Source organism: Schistocerca gregaria, chromosome 5 (genome assembly GCF_023897955.1).
Source record: "Schistocerca gregaria isolate iqSchGreg1 chromosome 5, iqSchGreg1.2, whole genome shotgun sequence".
NCBI lineage: Eukaryota > Metazoa > Arthropoda > Insecta > Orthoptera > Acrididae > Schistocerca > Schistocerca gregaria.
In genome coordinates, this window is record NC_064924.1 from 276,489,005 (window position 1) to 276,511,463 (window position 22,459).

General features: G+C 43.1%; 1 protein-coding gene across 2 annotated transcripts in view; it reads right to left on the minus strand.

Annotated features, from left to right (window-relative positions):
• Window positions 1-22,459, minus strand: part of LOC126272472 (chondroadherin-like protein) — a 512,729-nt gene that overhangs the window by 318,163 nt on the left and 172,107 nt on the right. The window contains exon 1 of one of the 2 annotated variants that reach the window (XM_049975351.1): window positions 8,882-9,052. The exons of the other annotated variant lie outside the window; for it this stretch is intronic. The gene's annotated coding sequence lies outside the window, so the exon portion shown is untranslated. Of the gene's footprint in view, window positions 1-8,881; window positions 9,053-22,459 lie in introns of those variants that run through there. 2 annotated transcript variants of the gene reach the window in all.

Here is a 22,459-nt window from a genome sequence, read left to right on the forward strand (position 1 = left end):
TTCTCCATCCTTCCCTCACCCGAGCTTGCGCTCCGTCTCTAATGACCTCGTTGTCGACGGGACGTTAAACACTAATCTCCTCCTCCGTGCTACGACACTCCCCTGCAACATACCTGAAATCCCTCTTACTTCGGAAGACTTCTCTCCATTGAGAATGACGTGCTGCATTCTGTTATCTAGAAACTCTTCAATCCAATCACACAATTGGTCTGATAATCCATATGCTCTTACTTTGTTCATTACACGACTGTGGGGAACTGCATCAAACGCCTTGGTGAAGTCAAGAAACACGACATGCACCTGGGTACCCGTGTCTGAGTCTCGTGTACGAATAGCACGAGCTGCGTTTCTGCGGTTATTTCGCGATGTGTTGCTTGTCTTTTAGCAGTGACTACTATACACAAACGCAGCTGCTCTCGGTTTTAAGAGAAGGCCGTCCACTACTGCGTTGTTCGAGGTGAGAGGTAATGCCTGAAATTTGGTATTCTCGGCAGACCCTTGAACTGTGGATCTCGGAGTACTGGATTTCCTAACTATTTCCGAAATTGAATGTCCCATGCGTCTGACTCCAACTACGATTCCGCTTTCAAATTCCCGTCGTGCGACAATAATCACGTCGGAAACCTTTCATATGAATCACATGAGTACAAATGACAGTTCCGCCACTGGGCTGCCCTTTTATGTCATCTACATCTACATGGATACTCTGCAAATCACATTTAAGTGCCTGGCAGAGGGTTCATCGAACCACCTTCACAATTCTCTATTATTCCAATCTCGTATACCGCGCGGAAAGAATGAACACCTATATCTTTCCGTACGAGCTCTGATTTCCCTTATTTTATTTTGGTGATCGTTCCTCTCTATGCAGGTCGATGTCAACAAAATATTTTCGCATTCGGAGAAGAAAGTTGGCGATTGGAATTTCGAGAGAAGATTCCGTCGGAACGAAAAATGCCTTTCTTTTAACGATTTCCAGCCCAAATCCTGTATCATTTCTGTGACACTCTCTCAAATATTTCGCGATAATACAAAACGTGCTGCCTTTCTTTGAACTTTTTCGATGTGCTCCGTTAGTCCTATCTGGTAAGGATCCCACACCGGGCAGCAGTATTTTAAAAGAGGACGGACAAGCGTAGTGTCTCCTTAGTAGGTCTGTTACATTTTCTAAGGGTCCTGCCAATAAAACGCAGCCCTTGGTTACCCTTCCCCACAACATTTTCTGTGTGTTCTCTCCGATTTAAATTGTTCGTAATTGTAATACCTAGGTATTTAGTTGAATTTACGGCCATTAGATTAGAATGATTTATCGTGTAACCGAAGTTTTACGAGTTCCTTTTAGCACTCATGTGGATGTCCTCACACTTTTTGTTATTTAGTGTCAACTGCCACTTTTTGCACCATTCACATATTTTTTTCTAACTCGTTTTGCAGTTTGTTTTGATCTTCTGGTGACTTTATTAGTCGATAAACGACTGCGTCATCTGCAAACAACCGAAGACGACTGCTCAGTGTGTCTCCCTAATCGTTTATGTAGGTAAGGAGCAGTAAAGGGCCTATAACACTACCTTGGGGAGCGACTGAAATCACTTCTGTTTTACTCGATCACTTTGCGTCAATTACTACGAACTGTGACCTCTGTGATAGAAAATCGCAAATCCAGTCACATAACAGAGAAGATATTCCATAAGAACGCAATTTCACTACGAGCCGCTTGTGTGGTACAGTGTCAAAAGCCTTCCGGAAATCCAGGAGTACGTGATATGCCGCCATATGTGCATGTCGCTATCCAATCACTTTTTGTTTACCTCAGTGTTGTTCAAGCTTTTACCATGCACGCTAAGCACGCTTAGGCTCTGAAAGTGACCATAGAAAGGTGTGTTTTCATCGTTATTACACGTCGTCGCACGAGCCCATCACAATGAAACCCCAGCCAACAATTGCGATTGCGTATCAGAGAATGACTGATTTTACAAACTGGAAGAGCAAGCTGTTATTTAAATGATACGGCAACAGAATATGATATGAAGACTTCTACCGACAAAACAATGATAATTGCTTTAAAGCAAGGAGGCCAGAAAACTCAAAAACTGTTATTGAAGATACAATTATGGAAATGAAGTCCCATACTTCTTGACGGAGCATAGGGGAATGATGCGGGAGCCCGCACCGTCGTACTAGGCAAGGTCCTAATGGATGTTGTTTGCCGTTGCCTTCCTCCGACCGTAACGAGGATGAATGATGATGAAGACGACACAAAAACATCCAGTCATCTCGGGGCAGGTGAAAATCCCTTACCTCGCTGGGAACCAAGAAAGCTACCGCGAGACCACGAACGGCGGACAATTATAGAACATCTAAGATACCCTGCCCGACAAAAAGTTAAACACTGAGGAGATATGGTCGGATGTCAATTTAACTTTGTACTTACACAGCATCAGGCAGGTGTATACATGGTTAGAATTTGATTCTCTGTGACCGGCAGAACGGCTGCCAGAGTGCATTAGTTTTGTGACTTTTCAAGGTTCTTCAGTGTGACTGGCGGGCGTACAGCCGAGTTGTTGTTTTCATTTTCTGCACAATATTTGGACGACCGACCAAGTCGTCTTCTACAGGCACTGTGAATTTTGCTGTTATGTGTACTCGCTGACAGGGCTCCAACCAGAGTGTGAGCTATCGTTGACCACAAGCCGCTTTTTATAACAAGAGTTCAATTCCCAACGCCCACTGCGCCCTTTGATGTTCTTTTGTTTTCAGAATACGCACTAATACTCTGCGAAACGCAGATTTCCTCAACGTTTTCCGACTCTGATGGATGTTATGGTCGGCCAAATTTTAATAAACTGAGTGCTGGACCCCGCGCGTTATTTGAATTGAAACCTCTGTCCCTTTTTATTAGACTCCGGCACTCAGTTTATTAAAGCCTCGCCAAGCACCACATCCATCAGAGCTGGAAAACACTGAAGGAATTTGGATGACACTCATTTCACAAGACTTTCTACAAATGTGACGTTTCGACGTCATGCGCAGTATCGACAGTCGCAGGAACTGCTATCGATTTTGTACAAGAAAGAATACGAATGTTATTGCTTCTCCTTTCGATAGCAGCAATTACAGCTGTCCTCTTAGGTTCCTGCCTAACCGCACACTCGGAATCGTCATACATTCAGAAATAACGAGTCATATATTTATGACAGGGAAGAATATGAATGTTTCACTCACAACAATTTAAGCTGTCGTTTTAGGTTCCTGTACAACAACACACTCCGAAATAGCCACATATTTGGGAATAAATACGGACATTATTTGCTACTCGTGTCAGTCACAGTAATTAAAAGCTGTTCTTTTAGGTTTCTGCCATATATTCAGAAATATAGTCAAATATTTGTCAGAAGGAAGATTGTTTCAATTGCAGCAGTTATAGTTCCAGCCAAACCTCGCACTCGGAAATCGCTAAATATCAGGAAATGAGAAGCGAAATATTTCTACAAGGGAGAATATGAATGCTATGGCTCCCCGTTTCACTCGGAAATCGGCAAATATTTATTTCATCATTCGTTTTCTAATCACACGGAAATGCAAATAACATTGAATATTGCAGAAAATACTTGTACTACGTAACAAAATCCAGAATATACTGACAACGTTAAGATGCAGAAAAAGAAATATTGGTATGCAGTGTAATTCAAACCTACAGCCTTCAACTCCTTAAGCCACGACAGTATCCATTACGCTTTTGCTTCGTGATGTGATTTCAACCTCCTGTCTTAGTTATCATAGTAAGTCTCGAAGGCTTATATCGCCGATGCTTTATTAACTGAAATTTAATGATAATGGTGACGTGTATGTGATAAATTTTCAATGCGGCTTTGCCTTGAAACGCGGCCGGCCGCTGTGGTTCAGCCGTTATAGGCGCTTCAGTCCGGAACCACACGGCTACTACGGTCGCAGGTTCGAATCCTGCCTCGGGGATGGATGTGTGTGATGTCCTTAGGTTAGTTAGGTTTACGTAGTTCTAAGTCTAGGGGACTGATGACTTCAGATGTTAAGTCCCACAGTGTTTATAGCCATTTGAACCATTTGAACCCTGAAACGATATACTGAAGTTATAGTACAAAATAGCTAGATATGCAAAACTTAACATGGTGCAAAATCGACTATCGATATTGCGTGTGACGTCCAAATGACGTCACGTTTGCAGAAAGTCTTCTGAGATGAGTGTTATTCAGGGAATTTGCGTTTCACGGAGTGTTAGTGTGTGATCTGTAAAACAAAAGAGCAGCAAAGGGCGCAGTGGGCGTCGGGACCCGAAATCAGCTATAAATAGCGGCGTGAGACCAACAATAGCTCACAGTCTGGTTGGAGTCCAGGCAGCGAGTGCACATAACTGCAAAACTCACAACTCTGATAAAGACGGCTGGGTCAGTCATCCAATTATTGTGCATAAAATTTAAACAGATCCGCTGAACCGCCGGTAGCTCACTATTAATGCGTTATTGTTGTTCATGCTTAGTGTCACCAGGTTTGGAAGGATATATGAGAAGCTTGAACACCGTCAGATGTTGAATGACCACAGTGAAGGACCAGAGATGTTCGGTACTCGGTCGAAACACCGTTATCAGTATGGCACAGAGTTAGAAATAGCCTCATTTCGGCTCTGCCGGCCGGCTGGTAGAATCGTACAATATCCAGTTTTGCGAGGCACTCGTCGAATATGATAGTGGCCCAATGTTGGACTGCATGGCAACGTGAGGGCAAGCGTACTCGTCGTCAAGACTCCGATCGAACACATCTGACCATCACAAAGGGAAGATGGTTCAAATGGCTCGGAGCACTATGGGACTTAACATCTGAGGTCACCAGTCCCCTAGACTTAGAACTACTTAAACCTGGCTAACCGCCGGCCGCAGTGGCCGAGCGGTTCTAGGCGCTGGAACCGCGCGACCGCTAGGCGCTTCAATCTGGAACCACGCGGCTGCTACGGTGGCAGGTTCGAATCCTGCCTCGGGCATGGATGTGTGTGATGTCCTTAAGTTAGTTAGGTTTAAGACGTTCCAAGTTGTAGGGGACTGATGACATCAGAAGTTAAGTCCTATAGTGCTCAGAGCCATTTGAACCAACCTAACCTAAGGGCTGCACACACATCCATGCCCGAGGCAGGATTCGAACCTGCCACCGTAGCAGCCGCGTGGTTCCAGATTGAAGCGCACAGAACCTCTCGGCCACAGCGGCCAGCACAAAGGGAAGATCGCCCTATTATTCACCTAGCGTACCGTCAGATATTCACACCTGTACCTGGCCTCTGAGAACACCAAATGGTCTCCTTGGAACCTTCTGTACCAAAAAAAAAAAAAGTTCAAATGTGTGTGAAATCTTATGGGACTTAACTGCTGAGGTCATCAGTCCCTAAGCTTACACACTACTTAACCAAAATTATCCTAAGGACAAACACACACATCCATGTCCGAGGGAGGACTCGAACCTCCGCCGGGACCAGCCGCAGAGTCCATGACTGCAGCGCTTTCCCTCGAATCCATTCTGTGCCATCCCGCAGCAGCCGGAATAGGCAACTACCGTTGCATGCCTACACTGACATTAACACCACAACACAAGCGGCTGCGACTGGAGTGGTACATCGACTGCCGATGAATGGCATCGCACTATATTCAGCGATGAATCGCGGTTGTGCGCTACCCAGACCACCATCGTCAGGAATTACGGCGGTAACCAGGAGAGAGGTCCCATTCGTCCAATGGACTGGTTTTACTCCTAGCGCCATGGTGTGGCGAGCCATAGGGGATGACTTCAGATCAAGGGTGGTAGTGATTGAGGGAACACTGAAAGCACAACTACGCGTCAAGGAGATCTTGCGTGGTATCTCTCGTGCGACAGCGTCGTGGTCCCAATTTTCAACAGTACAGTGCCCGTCCGCAAGTTGCACATGTCTCGTTGAAATGTCTGATGTTTAGGTATTCCCGTGGCCAGCGAGATCCACAGATCTGTCCCCGACAGAACATGTGTGGAATCATCTCGGAAACAGACTCCGTTCCAGTGCGAGTATCCAGAACAGCGAGGACCAGTTAGAACAGTTGTGGGTCAGCTTGCCTCAGGATAGGACGCTACGGCTTTATGACACCCTTTCAACCGATTCACTCATTTATCATGCATCTGTGCGAGAGGGGTTCAAAATGGTTCAAATGGCTCTGAGCACGATGGGACTTAACATCTGAGGTCATCGGTCCCCTGGACTAAGAACTACTTAAACCTAACTAACCTAAGGTATCACACACATCTATACCTGAGGCAGGATTCGAACCTGCGACCGGAGCAGCTGCGTGGATCCGGACTGGGAGCGTCGAGAGGGGGGTGCAGCCCACTATTGATAAATGGCCTGATACTGCCTACTTGTTTGTAAACTTGATTCGATACTGTAATCATTGAAATTACGTCACATACCATTTCAGCACGAGAAGTTCCAATTTTTTAGTTAGTGCTCCTCTGTGTCCTTCACTTTTTCGTCAAGGACTGCGTTTCAATATTTAAAATACTACATTTCACACAATAATGATACAAACCTGCATGAAAGACTAAATAAATTCTGAAATATATGCGAATCACTTACAACGACCTCAAAACCCAGACATGTAAGGAGGCAACATAATTTTTTGTTACACAGTTGCACTTTTAGTTTTTATGTTGGGAACAGAGTCTGAACAGCAGCTACATAATATCCAAACACAAACAGAAGAAATTAAAAATAATGATAGAAAGTGAGAAGTAACAGTAGAAGGTGCTATAAATATTTACCAGCTATTGCTGGATAAGAACTATGGTTCAAAATGAAGATGGAATATGGGGAGACCGAAGAATATATAGACATCAGAACAGATTTTGTCCTCGCTTAATCCTTGAAGAGAAGATGAATACGGAAATGTTTTTCTAAAGGGAATTTAAGGCTAGTTTCTACTCAAGGCAGGATATGAATGTTTGGATAACGGCTAAACATACATGATCGTCGCGCAAGTAGACTACAATCAATTTCTCAAACATAGCAGTCAGTGTCACTTTATTAATTTTGCCAAGAACACTGTTTTCTTAAATGTCAGTGAATGATATTAATATACGTGTACACTGTAAATACTTGATTCGGCACCCCGAGACTAAGCAATCGCTTACATGTTCCAACATTTCCAAATGAAGCACGACAGGAACAATAAATAAGGCAATATCTGAAACTAAAGACGCATTGAGATAGCCCTGTGCGACTTCCTTTTTACCATCAAAATTCAGTTTAGGAAGCAGTGAAATGACAAACTAAGACTTTCATATGAAAGTAAGGGAAGAGGTTTTGCTACAGTTGTCTCTAAAGTGCCAAGACATCCTTAGTGAGTAGAAACAAATTGCAGTAGGAACTTCCAAGTGACAACATCTACATTTAGTTGCCGGCACCCGTATCGTGTCGGTATGGTTCCATCTCCCTTCTGTACTGCTGCTGCGAAAAAGACCTTAATTGTACCTTCTTCGATTGCCTCCGATGGCAACATAAGCCGCTAAATTTGGCCAAGAAGTACTGACGGGAGGAAATGAACAGCCAACGAACGTCAACACCTTACCAGTGACAAAGGTGCTCAGACCGCACCTGTACACTTTGCTAGAAGAAAGTCCAATAAACAATATAAACAAAGTTCCAGAAACATAAATGGGCAAATGATGATCATGTCTCAAAATATACCAAACTATAACGCTTTACGTAATAACTGCTTCCTAATTATATCATATTAAGTTGTTACGCCGGCCGCTGTGACCAAGCGGTTCTAGGCGCTTCAGTCCGGAACCGCGCTGCTGCTACGGTCGCAGGTTCGAGTCCTGCCTCGGGCATAGCTGTGTATATCCGTAGGCTAGTTAGGTTTAAGTAGTTCTAAGTCTAGGGGGCTGATGACCACAGATGTTAAGTCCTATAGTGCATAGAGCCATTTGAACCATTTTAAGTTGTTACGTACAACAATGTCATGTGCCCACACAGGTGCACAACATTGATAAAGCTCATGGTGGTTGACTATATTTATTATGTCAGGAGGCTAATAAATCACAGAAAAAGCAGCCAGTACTTGTGGTTGTTAGAGTAAGTAGGGCGGGAAAAAGCGAGCGGCAACTACAAAAATATAGCATGAGGAAAGTAAAAAGAGATTCGTCACTCCCCGTAAGTAACACTTGAAAAGGACGAGTCATTAGCAAATACGTTATTTGGAAGAAATATGAAAAGTACTTAAACATAACGGTTTGTTGGGCTCATCACAGACGGTAAATAATATGAGGAACCAAGAGAAAAATTTCGCGCTTTTTTCTCAGAAAGTTAATGTGTCTAGAGGGTTTCTGAACCCATGGATCGAGGAGTAATTAAAGTGGTCTTGGGGCCAATTTCGACTCACGTGGGCATACGAACGTCGGGATACTGGTAGAATGTATCATCCCACAAGAATGTAGCATAAAGTTAGCTTCTCTCAATATGTCACACACAACTGTCAGTGTCACTAGCATTACGCACATATCCTCATGTATTACGGTAATCAAGAACACACTAAGTTCTGATGTGGTAGCGAACGATGTCAGCAAGCGCTTTCACTGTTGACGCTCGGTTATACACCCGGAGACTAAGCATACAGGTGTTCCAACAATTGTGAATGCTGGCGGCACACGGTATCGCTTCATAAATGAGACGGGAAAAACTGAGTGGAAGTCAAAAAAATTTCATAAAAAGTGAAAAATAAGTGTCGTTATTCTCCGTACAAAAACACACAAAAATGACGTTTTATTGGAAAGCCAGGTACGTAAAAGAAAAAATACAAAATCTTGAGAAAACGTATTGGTTTCTTGGACTCACCACAGACGGTAAAAGAGGAGGTTGGCAGCAGAGGAGAATCGCGCGCTCCCGCAGTGCGTGTGACGTTTCGTTGACACTCGGCGCGCAGCAAGTAGTCCGACTGTAGATGCGGCCGCTAGCAGCACGCATATGCGCTGTCACACACCTCTTCGCCACCAGCGCTCGCTGCGCACTGACTGCGCGACGCCCTAGGCCAGGGAGTCCCGCGTCCCCTCCGCGGACACCGGCCGCAGCCGCTTCCCCTCCCACCCCACCCTTACACTCCCCCCCCCCCTACCACCACACACATATACACACACATACAGAAACCACTCGCGCTGCTTATAAGGCAAGCGCCGCTCCAGCGAGGCGCGCCGTTGCGACACGTCTCCAGACTCAAACACAGCACTCTGTCGCCGCAAATGCGTCACCACGCAGATCCCATCTCGCGGCATCGTTGATCTGCAGGCCGGGCATAGTGCAGGCTATTCACTGGAAGCGGTCAGCTCTCGAGCCATGCGTTGTTCGTTTTACAAAAGCAGTTAACACCTAACCCACATTTTTTAGGGAATCGAATCCCCAACGTCAGATTACTTTACTAACGAGTTACCGTGCTCAATTGACTTTAAGTGTATGAGCGAGAAAAAGTTTAGAAAAGGGTAGAAACTATGTGTTAAAGTTTATTGGAAGTCGCTGAGAGCAGTCATTATCAAGCGCTGTTTCTCAATTTCAGCTCTGCTTTAAGCAAAAGCCAGCTTTTCTTGCATCTCATTGTGACGTCATATCTCAAGCACGGACACCTTCAACACACGAGGGCGTGCTGAAAACTAAAGCCTCCGAATTTTTTAATCTGTTTTCAATATCGAGTGAGTTATTACATGCCACTAGAGTTGTACTCCACCAAAACTACAGTTCGGTAGTTTTAGTACAGAACATTGGGTAAAAGACGTAATAAACTGTATGATTTCTAGAAATCTTGGTAGCATTGGTAGGGAGTGAAACATAACGAATGTAGGCCAAAAAACTGGGAGACGACGACATATCTTTGTTTCTTCTGTGTTTGTTTCTGTTACACACAAATAGGACCTCATGTTAGTATACTGAGTGGTTTATATCCTTAAAAAGTATCAATTGCATTTTATAGCCAACGAAAATTATTTGATAGCGTTAGCTTCTGGGTTTTTATGTAACCACAGCAATTATTTTTGATGCAAGTATGGTTTGGAGAGTGTCTTGAAAGGAGGATATAAGATGAGCATCAACAAAAGCAAACGAGGCTAATGAAATGTAGTCGAATTAAATCGGATGATGCTGAGGAATTTAGATTAGGAAATGAGACAAAGTAGCAAATGAGTTTTGCTATTTGGGGAGCAAAACAACTGATGATGGTTGAAGTAGAGAGAATATAAAATGTAGACTGGCAATGGCAAGGAAAGCGTTTCTGAAGAAGAGAAATTTCTTAACATCGAGTACAGATTTAAGTGTCATGAAGTCGTTTCTGAAAGTATTTGTATGGAGTGTAGCCGAGTATGGAAGTGAAACATAGACGATAACTAGTTTGGACAAGAAAAGAATAGAAGCTTTCGAAATGTGGTGCTACAGAAGAATGCTGAAGATTAGATGGGTAGATCATATAACTAATGAGGAGGTATTGAACTGAATTGGGGAGAAGAGAAATTTGTGGCACAACTTGACTAGAAGAAGGGATCGGTTGTTAGGACATGTTCTGGGGCATCAAGAGATCACCAACTTAGTATTGGAGGACAGCGTGGAGGGTAAAAATCATAGAGAGAGACCAGAGATGACTACACTAAGCTGATTCAGAAGGATGTAGCTTTCAGTAAGTACTGGGAGATAAAGAAGCTTGCACGGGATAGAGTAGCATGGAGAGCTGGGTCAAACCAGTCTCTGGACTGAAGACCTCAACAACAACATGGTTGACATGCACAAACACAAATGTGTATGAATAGCTAAGGACCAAACTACGAACACAAAAGAATCTATGTTATTGTTGTCGTTATTTTGTATTCATGCAACGTTCTCCATCGTGATCGAAGGCAATAGTTTCCTTTTTTATTAGTAAGTGAGGAAGATGTTTACGAACAGTGGAAACATGTTTGATATAGGCTCGACGATGTACTGAAGCAATGTCTGATATGTTTTTGTTTTGCGTTTTTTTATTATATTTTCCTTTTTTTTAAAGGAAACTGTTTTCTAGGGCTACAGTTTTTCTTTATTTTAAATACTGCACCACTCTGTTCCACGTTACAAATCAATAAATTTCGAATAAAATCAGAATTAAATATTGACAGTTTCAGTTTTACTATAGATACTGTGTACTTTTAAATAACAGACAGGAGAATAACTACATAGAAAAAAATGTTCCTTAAGTCACGGAGCCATTTACATATCCTCACTCAGTTTTTGAACTGTTCACTGCTGCCGGTCTCTATGGGAACCTGGTAAGAGACAGATCACTAACGCAAATGACGCGATCGAAATGAGGTAATGCCTGTAAGGTATGCAGCACATCTAACGTATAGGTAAAGCGATTACTATCTTAACTGACCAAAGCTACTAAGGAAATTTCTGCAGTCTGTTCTGACTGAGCGATAGTCTACGGTAGCCCACGGTGGTTTTACGTCTGTATATGCGTGCTCTCTATGACTACTCGGGCGACTTTCCCGTTTCGCTGACGCAGGTTTCAACTCTCTGCTACTAGAGGGATCCAAATTGTAGTGTGTGAGATGGCAGTGTTTAACGTAACTATGCTGGTGCTCGAGAACAGCGTGCTGTAATCGAGTTTCTAATCGAAGAGTTCGTCCTCACACTTGGGCCCTCTCCTTCACTATGACAATGCCAGACCACACACGAGCACCGCGACATCAGCAACAACTGGCCGCCTTGGGTTCAATATCGGCTATTATTCTCCATACGGGTCATCGATTATTCTCCATACGTGCCCGACTTGGACCCATCCGAGTTTCATCTGTTTCCAAAACTCAAAGAACACCATCGAAAATTTCAATTTGGTGGTGATGAAGCGGTACTAACAGAGGTGAGGTTGTTGCTCCGTCGACAGTGTCAGACATTCTACAGTGACGGTGTGAACAAACTGGTCTCTCCTTGCTTGAAATGTGTTTTTCACCAAAGTGATTCCGTTGAGATGAAAGCACAATGTAGAGTGTTAATAAGGTTTCTTTTATTTAAAAAGCTTTTAATGTTTTCAGGTTAAAACTTCGGAGGCATTACTTTTCAGTACTCCCTCGTATTTCAGTGGCGTACAGGGTGGTCAGAAACAGTCAACATACACCATGTGATCAAAAGTATGCGGGCACCTGGCTGAAAATGACTTACACGTTCGTGGTACCCTCCATCGGTAATGCTGGAAGTCAATATCGTTTTGGTCCAACTTTAGCCTTGATGACAGATCACACTGTCGCAGGCATACGTTCAATCAGGTGCTGCAGATTTCTTGGGGAGTGTCAGCCCATTCTTCACGGAGTGCTGCACAGAGGAGAGGTATCGATGTCGGTCGGTGAGGCCTGGCTGGAAGTCGTCGTCCCAAAACATCTCAAAGGTGTTCTATAGGATTCAGATCAGGACTCTGTGCAGGCCAGTCCATTACACGAACGTTATTGTCGTGTAATCTCTCTGCCACAGGCCGTGCATTATGAATAGGTGCTCGATCGTGCAGAAAGATGCAATCGCCATCCCCGAATTGCTCTTCAACAGTGGGAAGCAAGAAGATGCTTAAAACATTAATGTAGGCTAGTGCTGTGAAAGTGCCACGCAAAACAACAAGGAGTGCGAGATCCCCATGAAAAAACACAACCGCACCATAACAGCACCGCCGCCTGGCAGATGACGTTCACCGGGCAATCTCCATACCCACACCCTGCCACATTGTGTACCGCGATTCGTCAATCCACACAACGTTTTTCCACTGTTAAATCGTCCAATGTTTCTGCTTCTTACACCAAGCGAGGCGTCGTTTGGCTTACACCGGACAGATGTGTGGCCATGAAATCCAAGTTTTCTTACCTCCCGCCTAACTGTCATAGTGCTTGCAGTGAATCCTGATGCAGTTTGGAATTCCTGTATGATGGTCTGGATAGATGCCTGCGTATTAAATTTAACGACCCTCTTCATCTGCTCGGTCTCTGTCAGTCAACAGACGAGGTCGGCCTCTACGCTTTTGTGCTGTACGTGTCCCTTCACGTTTCCTCTTCACTATCAGATCGGATCTAGGGATGTTTAGGAGAGTGGAAGTCTCGGGTACAGACGTATGAGAAATAACACCCCATCACCTGACCACATACGACGTCCGTGAGTTCCGCGGATCGCTCCATTTTGCTCTCTCACAATGTCTAATGACTACTGAGGTCGCTGATATGGAGTACCTGGCAGTAAGTGGCAGCACATTGCACCTAATATGAAAAACATACGTTTTTGGGAAAAGGTGGGAATTTATGGAAATGGGACCTGGATAAACTAAAAGAACCAGAGGTTGTACAGAGTTTCAGGGAGAGCATAAGGGAACAATTGATAGGAATGGGGGTAAGAAATACAGAAGAAGAATGGATAGCTGTGAGGAATGAAGTAGTGAAGGCAGCAGGGGATCAAGTAGATAAAAAGACGGGGGCTAGTAGAAATCCTTGGGTAACAGAAGAAATATTGAATTTAATTGATGAAAGGAGATAATATAAAAATGCAGTAAATGAAGCATGCAAAATGGAATACATACAAATAGATACTGCCTACAGGAAAATTAAAGAGACCTTTGGAGAAAAGAGAACCACTTGTATGAATACCAAGAGCTCAGATGGAAACCCAGTTCTAAGCACAGAAGGGAAAGCAGAAAGATGGAGGGAGTATGTAGAGGGTTTATACAAGGGCGATGTACTTGAGGACAATATTATGGAAATGGAAGAGGATGTAGATGAAGACGAAATGGGAGATAAGATACTGCATGAAGAGTTTGACAGAGCACTGAAAGACCTGAGTCGAAACAAGGCCCCGGGAGTAGACAAAAATCCATTAGAACTACAGACCGTCTTGGAAGAGCCAGTCCTCACAAAACTCTTCCATTTGCTGAGCAAGATGTATGAGACAGGTGAAATACCCTCAGACTTCAAGAAGAATATAATAATTCCAATCCCAAACAACACAGGTGCTGACAGATGTGAAAATTATCGAACTATCAGTTTAATAAGTCACAGCTGCAAAATACTAACGCGAATTCTTTACAGACGAATGGAAAAACTAGTAGAAGCCAACCTCGGGGAAGATCAGTTTGGAGTCCGTAGAAATGTTGGAACACGTGAGGCAATACTGACCCGACGACTTATATTAGAAGCTAGATTAAGGAAGGGCAAACCTACGTTTCTAGCATTTGTAGACTTAGAGAAAGCTTTTGACAATGTTGACTGGAATACTCTCTTTCAAATTCTGAAGGTGGCAGGCGTAAAATACAGGGAGCGAAAGGCTATTTACAATTTGTACAGAAACCAGATGGCAGTAATAAGAGTCGAGGGGCCTGAAAGGGAAGCAGTGGTTGGGAAGGGAGTGAGACAGGGTTGTAGTCTCTCACCGATGTTATTCAATCTGTATATTAAGCAAGCAGTGAAGGAAACAAAAGAAAAATTCGGAGTAGGTATTAAGATCCATGGAGAAGAAATAAAAACTTTGAGGTTCGCCTATGACATCGTAATTCTGTCAGAGACAGCAAAGGACTTGGAAGAGCAGTTGAACGGAATGGATAGTGTCTTGAAAGGAGGATATAAGATGAACATCAACAAAAGCAAAACGAGGGTAATGGAATGTAGTCGAATTAAGTAGGGTGATACTGAGGGAATTAGATTAGGAAATGAGACACTTGAAGTAGTAAAGGAGCTTTGCTATTTGGGGAGCAAAATAACTGATGAAGCTCGAAGTAGAGAGGATATAAAATGTAGACTGGCAATGGCAAGGAAAGCATTTCTGAAGAAGAGAAATTTGTTAACTTCGAGTATAGATAATAAGTGTCAAGAAGTTGTTTCTGAAAGTATTTGTATGGAAGTGAAACATGGACAATAAACAGTGTAGACAAGAAGAGAATAGAAGCTTTTGAAATGTGGTGCTACAGAAGAATGTTGAAGATTATAGATGCGTAGATCACATAACTAATGAGGAAGTATTGAATAGGATTGGGGAGAAGAGAAGTTTGTGGCACATTTGACCAGAAGAAGGGATCGGTTGGTAGGACATGTTCTGGGGCATCAAGGAATCACCAATTTAGTATTGGAGGGCAGCGTAGAGGGTAAAAATCATAGAGGGAGACCAAGAGATGACTACACTAAGCTGATTCAGAAGGATGTAGGTTGCAGTAGGTACTGGGAGATGAAGAAGCTTGCACAGGATAGAGTAGCATGGAGAGCTGCATCAAACCAGTCTCAGGACTGAAGACCACAACAACAACATGTTTTTGGGGGTGTCCGGATACTTTCGATCACATAGTGTTGCTTGTAAGGGTGTTGCACGGCAGTTTCTACTGTGAAGTATTTGTTAAGAAAAAATTCTATATACTGCTCTGTTTTCGACTTATTTTGCGTTGAAATTAACCAATGAGATTCAAGCAGTCTGCCAGAGCCAGCGTCACCAAACATGTTCTTCATTTCGATTCCGCGTAGCTTTCGCTCACGTAGCTTAAATTTATCACTTCCAGGAAAGACACATTTCAACAGGATATGAACAACTGGGAACCCACAGATATCTGTGCGTTACTGCGTTTTACCGTGTGCAGGTACTTGAATTTGCGTGCACGACGACCAGATTGGCTAACTTCAGTGCTAAATAACTCGGAAACCGCACAACATATACAATATTTCTGTTAATAATTGTTTCTCGGCACAAACCACATCTGCAACAACCTTACAAGCTTCTCAGAGTGTTTCTGGCCATCCTGTACATGGATACTGTCTGCAAATTATGTTGCGAATAGAATGGTAGAATAATGCACTACGAAGGGAAAGGTTTTAGTGCGACGTTTTTTGGATGCGTCCGATAAAAAATAATAAATAAAGTCGTGCAACTGCTTAATTGTTCGCACATTTGAATAAGCACCTAACACAGACGAAAGCATTCTCGCTGGCTTTATGTTGACCTTAGTTATGGGTCGCTTAGAGTGTAATTCAGATCTCGTGATGGAATTTGGTCTATAATTCTATCGCAAGCAGAAAAACTATTACTGCGTGCTGAGAAGTTGCGACCAGTCCAAAGTCACAAGTTTCTGAGTGCCGTTTCTCAATAGTAAACGCAAAGAGCGGTTAGCGATCGAGGACACTGATGAAATAAACTACGTCCAGACTTGAGTTAAGGTGACTCTGTTGTAGTCTTTCCCTGGTATCTGGGGATGTATCATACATTCTCCTCGCTCCAGTATGTTCGTCCCACTCACGTTTATTTCGCAGAGTTTTAGGCTGCTGCCGTTGCGACACGTCCCCAAACACAGCGCTGTCGCCCCAAATGCGTCACCACGCAGATCTCATCTCTCAGCGTCGCTGATCCTCAGGCCAAGTACAGCGCAGGGCGTAAGCTCTAGAATCATTCGCTGCTTTTTTCTACAAAGCGCTAATCGTGGGCGTGCTCCTGATTGGTATTAATGGTGAGTCAGGATTAAATGAAACGAATAAAATGTTCGTAATCTGGCATGGCTGTTGACTGGACATCGCGTGAATAGAAACAGCTATTGCGGGCAGCAAGCAGTGAAGGCGTCCAAGCAGGAACTTGGAAAGAGCGTTAAAGTTCATGGGAAGAATCTGAAACTCTGAGGGCTGCCGTTGACTTGGCGATTACATGTCAGAGAAGCTAAGGACTTTGCAAAGCTGTTGAACGAATCGGATATTGCCTCGAAGGTAGGAACTGCAGATTTAGATGGATGCCTAATGATCTATAGCGGTGCAGGAAGTGACAAAAGACCAAGCCGTGGAGTAGCTATACTAGTAAATAATAAATGGAAATCTAAAATTGAAGATTATACTACCATAAATGACAGAATCATAACATCGAAATTCAGAACGGATCGAGGGCACCTATCAAGGTCTGGGAAAAAAAAGAGACATAGTTTTTATGAAACCATACAAAGAGAAGTAGATACATACAACAAAGCGGACCACCTATTAATCTGCGGAGATTTAAATGCTAGGACAGGAAATAATGCAGTGCCTCTTTTTGCAAACAACACATAAATGGTAATGGACAGTCCCTTATACGTTTTGGCCCCAGAAACTGACTGAAAATTACTATTAGGTCCTGTGATGGCCAACAGTAAAAAACGCAAGTAAGTTCAGGTTGAAACTTCCTGGCAGATTAAAACTGTGTGTCCGACCGAGACTCGGTCTCGGGACCTTTGCCTTTCGCGGGCAAGTGCTCTACTATCTGAGCTACCGAAGCACGACTCACGCCCCGTACTCACAGCTTTACTTCTGCCAGTACCTCGTCTCCTACGTTCCAAACTTTACAGAAGCTCTCCTGCGAACGAGGTACTGGCAGAAAGAAGTAAAGCTGTGAGTACGGGGCGTGCTTGGGTAGCTCAGATGGTAGAGCAGTTGCCCGCGAAAGGCAAAGGTCCCGAGTTCGAGTCTCGGTCGGGCACACAGTTTTAATCTGCCAGGAAGTTTCATATCAGCGCACACTCCGCTGCAGAGTGAAAACCTCATTGTGGAAACATCCCCAGCCATGTCTCCACTATATCCTTTCTTTCAGGAGTGCTAGTTCTGCAAGGTTGGCAGGAGAGCTTCTGTAAAGTTTGGAAGGTAGGAGACGAGATACTGGCAGAAGTAAAGCTGTGAGTACCGGGCGTGAGTCGTGCTTCGGTAGCTCAAATGGTAGAGCACTTGCCCGCGAAAGGCAAAGGTCCCGAGTTCGAGTCTCGGTCGGGCACACAGTTTTAATCTGCCAGGAAGTTTCATATCAGCGCACACTCCGCTGCAGAGTGAAAATCTCATTGTGGAAACATCCCCAGCCATGTCTCCACTATATCCTTTCTTTCAGGAGTGCTAGTTCTGCAAGGTTCGCAGGAGAGCTTCTGTAAAGTTTGGAAGGTAGGAGACGAGATACTGGCAGAAGTAAAGCTGTGAGTACCGGGCGTGAGTCGTGCTTCGGTAGCTCAGATGGTAGAGCACTTGCCCGCGAATGGCAAAGGTCCCGAGACCGAGTCTCGGTCGGGCACACAGTTTTAATCTGCCAGGAAGTTTCATATCAGCGCACACTCCGCTGCAGAGTGAAAACTCATTCTGGCAGTTCAGGATGTTGTTGTCTTCAGAGATAGTGACATTTGCTCGGAGCACTACCTAATAACTATGCTCGCTAGATGGAAGATAACGAAAAGAGTTGACACAAGAAGGGAAGACGATTTTATGGTCTACCTATTACCTGACGAGAGCATAAAACATCTAAACCAAAACAGACTGAAACTTCGCCTAAACCAGAAGGGCGCGAGAGATAGTTTGGAAACCGGATGGCAAAATATGAAGCTATGTATTGAACTGGTCGCAAATATGAGTCACTAGGGAAAAAGAATAAGAGAAGAAATAATAAGAAATAATATAATAAATAATAAGTATCGAACGAAGATATCGCAAAAGAAGTTGAGGAAAAGAAACGAGCATATCAGATATCTGCGAAGCAAAGTATAAAAAGAAGAGAAATGAAGTAAAAATCATTGTCAGGGAAACAACTAAAGAATAGCAGAGCAGAATTGAGCACAACATTCATGGAACTCAATCCATAGCTTACAAGATGATAAAGCACTTAAATAAACTGAATGAATATAAATGGAATGACGTTATAAATCGCTCTGCTGTAAGGAAAACGTAGTATTAGAGGGGGAGCGGGGGGGGGGGGAGGGGGAGGGGAGGGAGGGGATACGCCAAATGACGGCGATCTCATAACAATCCAAGAACGAGGCCCTGAATGAAACAAAAACCGGAAAGCAACAGTCCCCGACGGCACAAATGCCGAGTTACTTAAATACGGGGCATTATTTTTAAAGCTTGGACTTCTCCGTTCATACAGTATGTGTCGGGAAAGAAACCAAATCTCAAAACCATGGACAGTTGCAGACGTCGTATCAGTATCTAATAAAATTAAACGAAATGACTACAATAATTATCGTGATATAACGTTAGCGGACACAGTATATAAGATTTACGCCAAGATACCAAATCAACGTCTACGAATTATTGCCGAAAAGTGAAGAACAAAATGGTTCCAGAAAACCAAGATCTTCTACTGGTAATGTTTTCGCACTTTAACAAAACATAGAAAAACCAAGAGAGTTCAATAGGTAAACACAGACCCCATTTATAGACTTAGAGAAAGCTTTCTACTATCTAGGTAGGAATATCTTGGAACATATTACACAAGAAAGAATATTCTCAGTAAATACTAAAGGTGACAGGAAGTCTGTACAGACGTACAAAAATGAGACTAAAGACTAACCATGCTATACCCTAAGACGTACGTTCTACAAGGGTGTAGGACGTCAACCGTACTTTTTAAGACATACGTTGAAGATACGATTGAAGCATGGAAACAGCAAATTGATCCGGGTTTGAGACTATCATAGGACATATATTTTAAGATGATGCATTTTTGCAGATGATCTTGCAGTTGTACAGGGTAGCGAGACTCCACTACCAAGATCCGTCTATAGACTGAACCAAACTACTGAAGAATATAATATGAAAATATTCGTTCCAAAAACAGAAGTGATGACTTTCAAAGGGACTAAAGCGTTGAGGACTAAGATCCTAATAGAAAACAAAATCATTGCGCAGTCACTTTAGTAACCTGGAAAATATTATAAACTACCAGAATGAACTGGACACTTGCAACATATTGCTGAAATATCAAACGATATACGGAACAACCAATAGAACACTGAGAAATGTAGTAAGAAAAAGACACAAAAATGAAGTTTTATAAGGTTATGGCCATGGCATCCCCAACATTGCGATTTGGAAGTGAAACTTGGACAACTACCAAAAAGCAAGACAGTGGAATCCAAACAGTAGAAGTGAAATTTCTGAGTTGAGGGCTGTACGAGATTAGATAGACTAAGAAACCAAAATATAAGAGCAGAGCTTGGGAGGTATGTTATAAATGAGAAAATCAAGTTTAATCGATAAAGCTGGCTAGAGCATCTAGGAAAAACTCCAGATTCAAGACTACCAAAACAAACCTTAAATTTCAGACCTTTTCGTACAAGATCCGTAGGAAGACCAAGAAAAAGATTTCTGGATACTTAGAAGACTGAGCACACCTATGGCCTAGACAATGATGAAAGAAGATTTGACTGCAGTAAACAGACCCAAATGCGTGTTATTTTTAGCAGCTACGCAAGGTGAAAGTCATCAGCAGGACAGGCCAGAGTGTGAAGCTGCATCAAACCAGTGTTCGAACCGAAGACCACAACGACAACAAAATTTCGGAATGTCAATTTATTTATTGTTATTTCGTCACGAATTTCCCTCCTGAATCTCTGTCATAGGTCGTGTAACATATATAACACTAGGTAACAATCGCTAGATTTATGTTCTAAATCCATACGCGAGTCAGCAAAAATTCTCCTTCTCTACTTTTCTACAAGCCTCTTCACTTCATAGTATGTTCTCAATTTCACTTTTTTTTTATCTGTGTGATGTACTGAAGTCTTGGTCTTCCTCGTGGAGTCTTCCCAGGCGCTCTTCTTTCTGTTAGTTTCACAATGAAACGATAATGCCTGTACAGATGTCTAACCCATCAACCCCTCCGTTTCTTGGGAGTTATCGACAACCATCATTTCTCTCCTATATTGTTCATTGGATATTCTCTCTGTCCATGAATTCTTTAGGACTCTTCTCCAACACCGTGCCTCAAAAGACAGAAGTCTCTTCCTTTCTTGCTCCGTTACTGTCGAAGTTTCTGAGACATGTAGGGCAACAAGCCACACAGAAGTTAACTAAAATTTTTCGATTTTAGTAGCTTCCTGTAGTTGGTGAATGGTGTTTTAGTTTGTGCAGTCGTGCATTCCTTCTTATTTATTTCTATATTATGTCTTTCTGAAATGGAAAACGATTATTCATGCCATCTATGGCCTTTAGGAGACTATTTTCCGATTCAGCTACCACTGCTATATCATCTGCCAATCTAAGAATTTTGTTTTCTCTGTGTATAGGTATTCTGTCATTATTTGTATCTTTACATTCGTTAATGGCATTCTCAATGTGTGTGTCGAAGAGTAATGGGAAAAGGCTGCATGTCTGCCGAACAGCTTTATTTACATTTCCAAATTTTATGTCACTGATTTATTTTGGACACTGCTGCCTGATCCTTGTATAGTTAGGGGATTATTTTCCTGTCTCGGTGATCCAGCTTAACGTGCAGTAAAATTTGTGTTCTTTTAGACCACTCTACGCCGTCTAAAGCCTTTTCTAAATCAATAAAGCCTACAAACAATGAAATCTGGTGATTTTTTCGTACAGTATTGATAAGCTAATTATTGATTCTCTAATTCCTTTACCTTTTCTAAAGCCTAACTGATCTTTAGCTACTTTTTGATTAATTAAACTCTGAGATGACAAACGTTATGGGACTCCTCCTAATATCGTGCCGGACGTCATTTCGTCTGGCGTAGCACTGAAATCGACGTGGCATGGACTCAATAAGTCTCTGGAAGTCCCCTGCAAATATATTGAGCTCTATAGCCGTATCCATAAAAATGCAGGTGTTGCTTGGGAACATAAAATACATAAATGGCTGCAAATGGTCTCCAAGTAGCCAAACATAAACAATTCCAGTCAGTGACCGGTACTGTTGGACCGGAGTACCCGATTCATTCCGTGTGAACACAGCCCACACCATAATTGAGCCTCCACCAGCTCGCACAGTGGCTTGTTGACAGTTTGGGTCTATAACTTCGGGGGTGCGCCACACTCGAACCCTACCATCAGCTCTTACCAACTGGATTCAGGACTTTTCTGACCAGACCACGGTTTTTCGGTCCTCTAAGATCCAAACGTTATGACCATGAGTCCAGGGAAGGCGCTGTGGGCGACGTCGATCTGTTCAGAAAACACTCGTGTCGGTCGTTTGCTGCCATAGCCATTTAATGCCAGTTTTCACAGCACTATCCTGACGAATGTGTCCGTCGTACGTTCCACATTGGTTTCAGCAGTTATTTCACAGTGTTGCTTGTCCATTAGCACAGACAACTACGCATACGCCGCTGCTCTCAATTGTTAAGTGAAGGTCATCGGCCACTGCGTTGTCCATGGTTGGTATTCTCGGAACACTCTTGATACTGTGGATCTCGAAATATTGAATTCCCTAACGATTTCCTCTATTTTTCCGTATCGTTCCACTCGAATTTTCTCTGCAAGTGACTTCTCTGCAATTTCTACACTGTTATAATAATTATCCATGTAGACGTGATGCCACTTTCCATAAGAAGGTGTTAATAGTTCTATCACTGTTTTTGCTAAAGGTTGTCCAGCGCCGGAATGTATCTTGAGTGAGGAACTGTATCCCAATTTTCGACGGATTGTAAACTTCAAAATTTAACTGTCCCCGCCACGG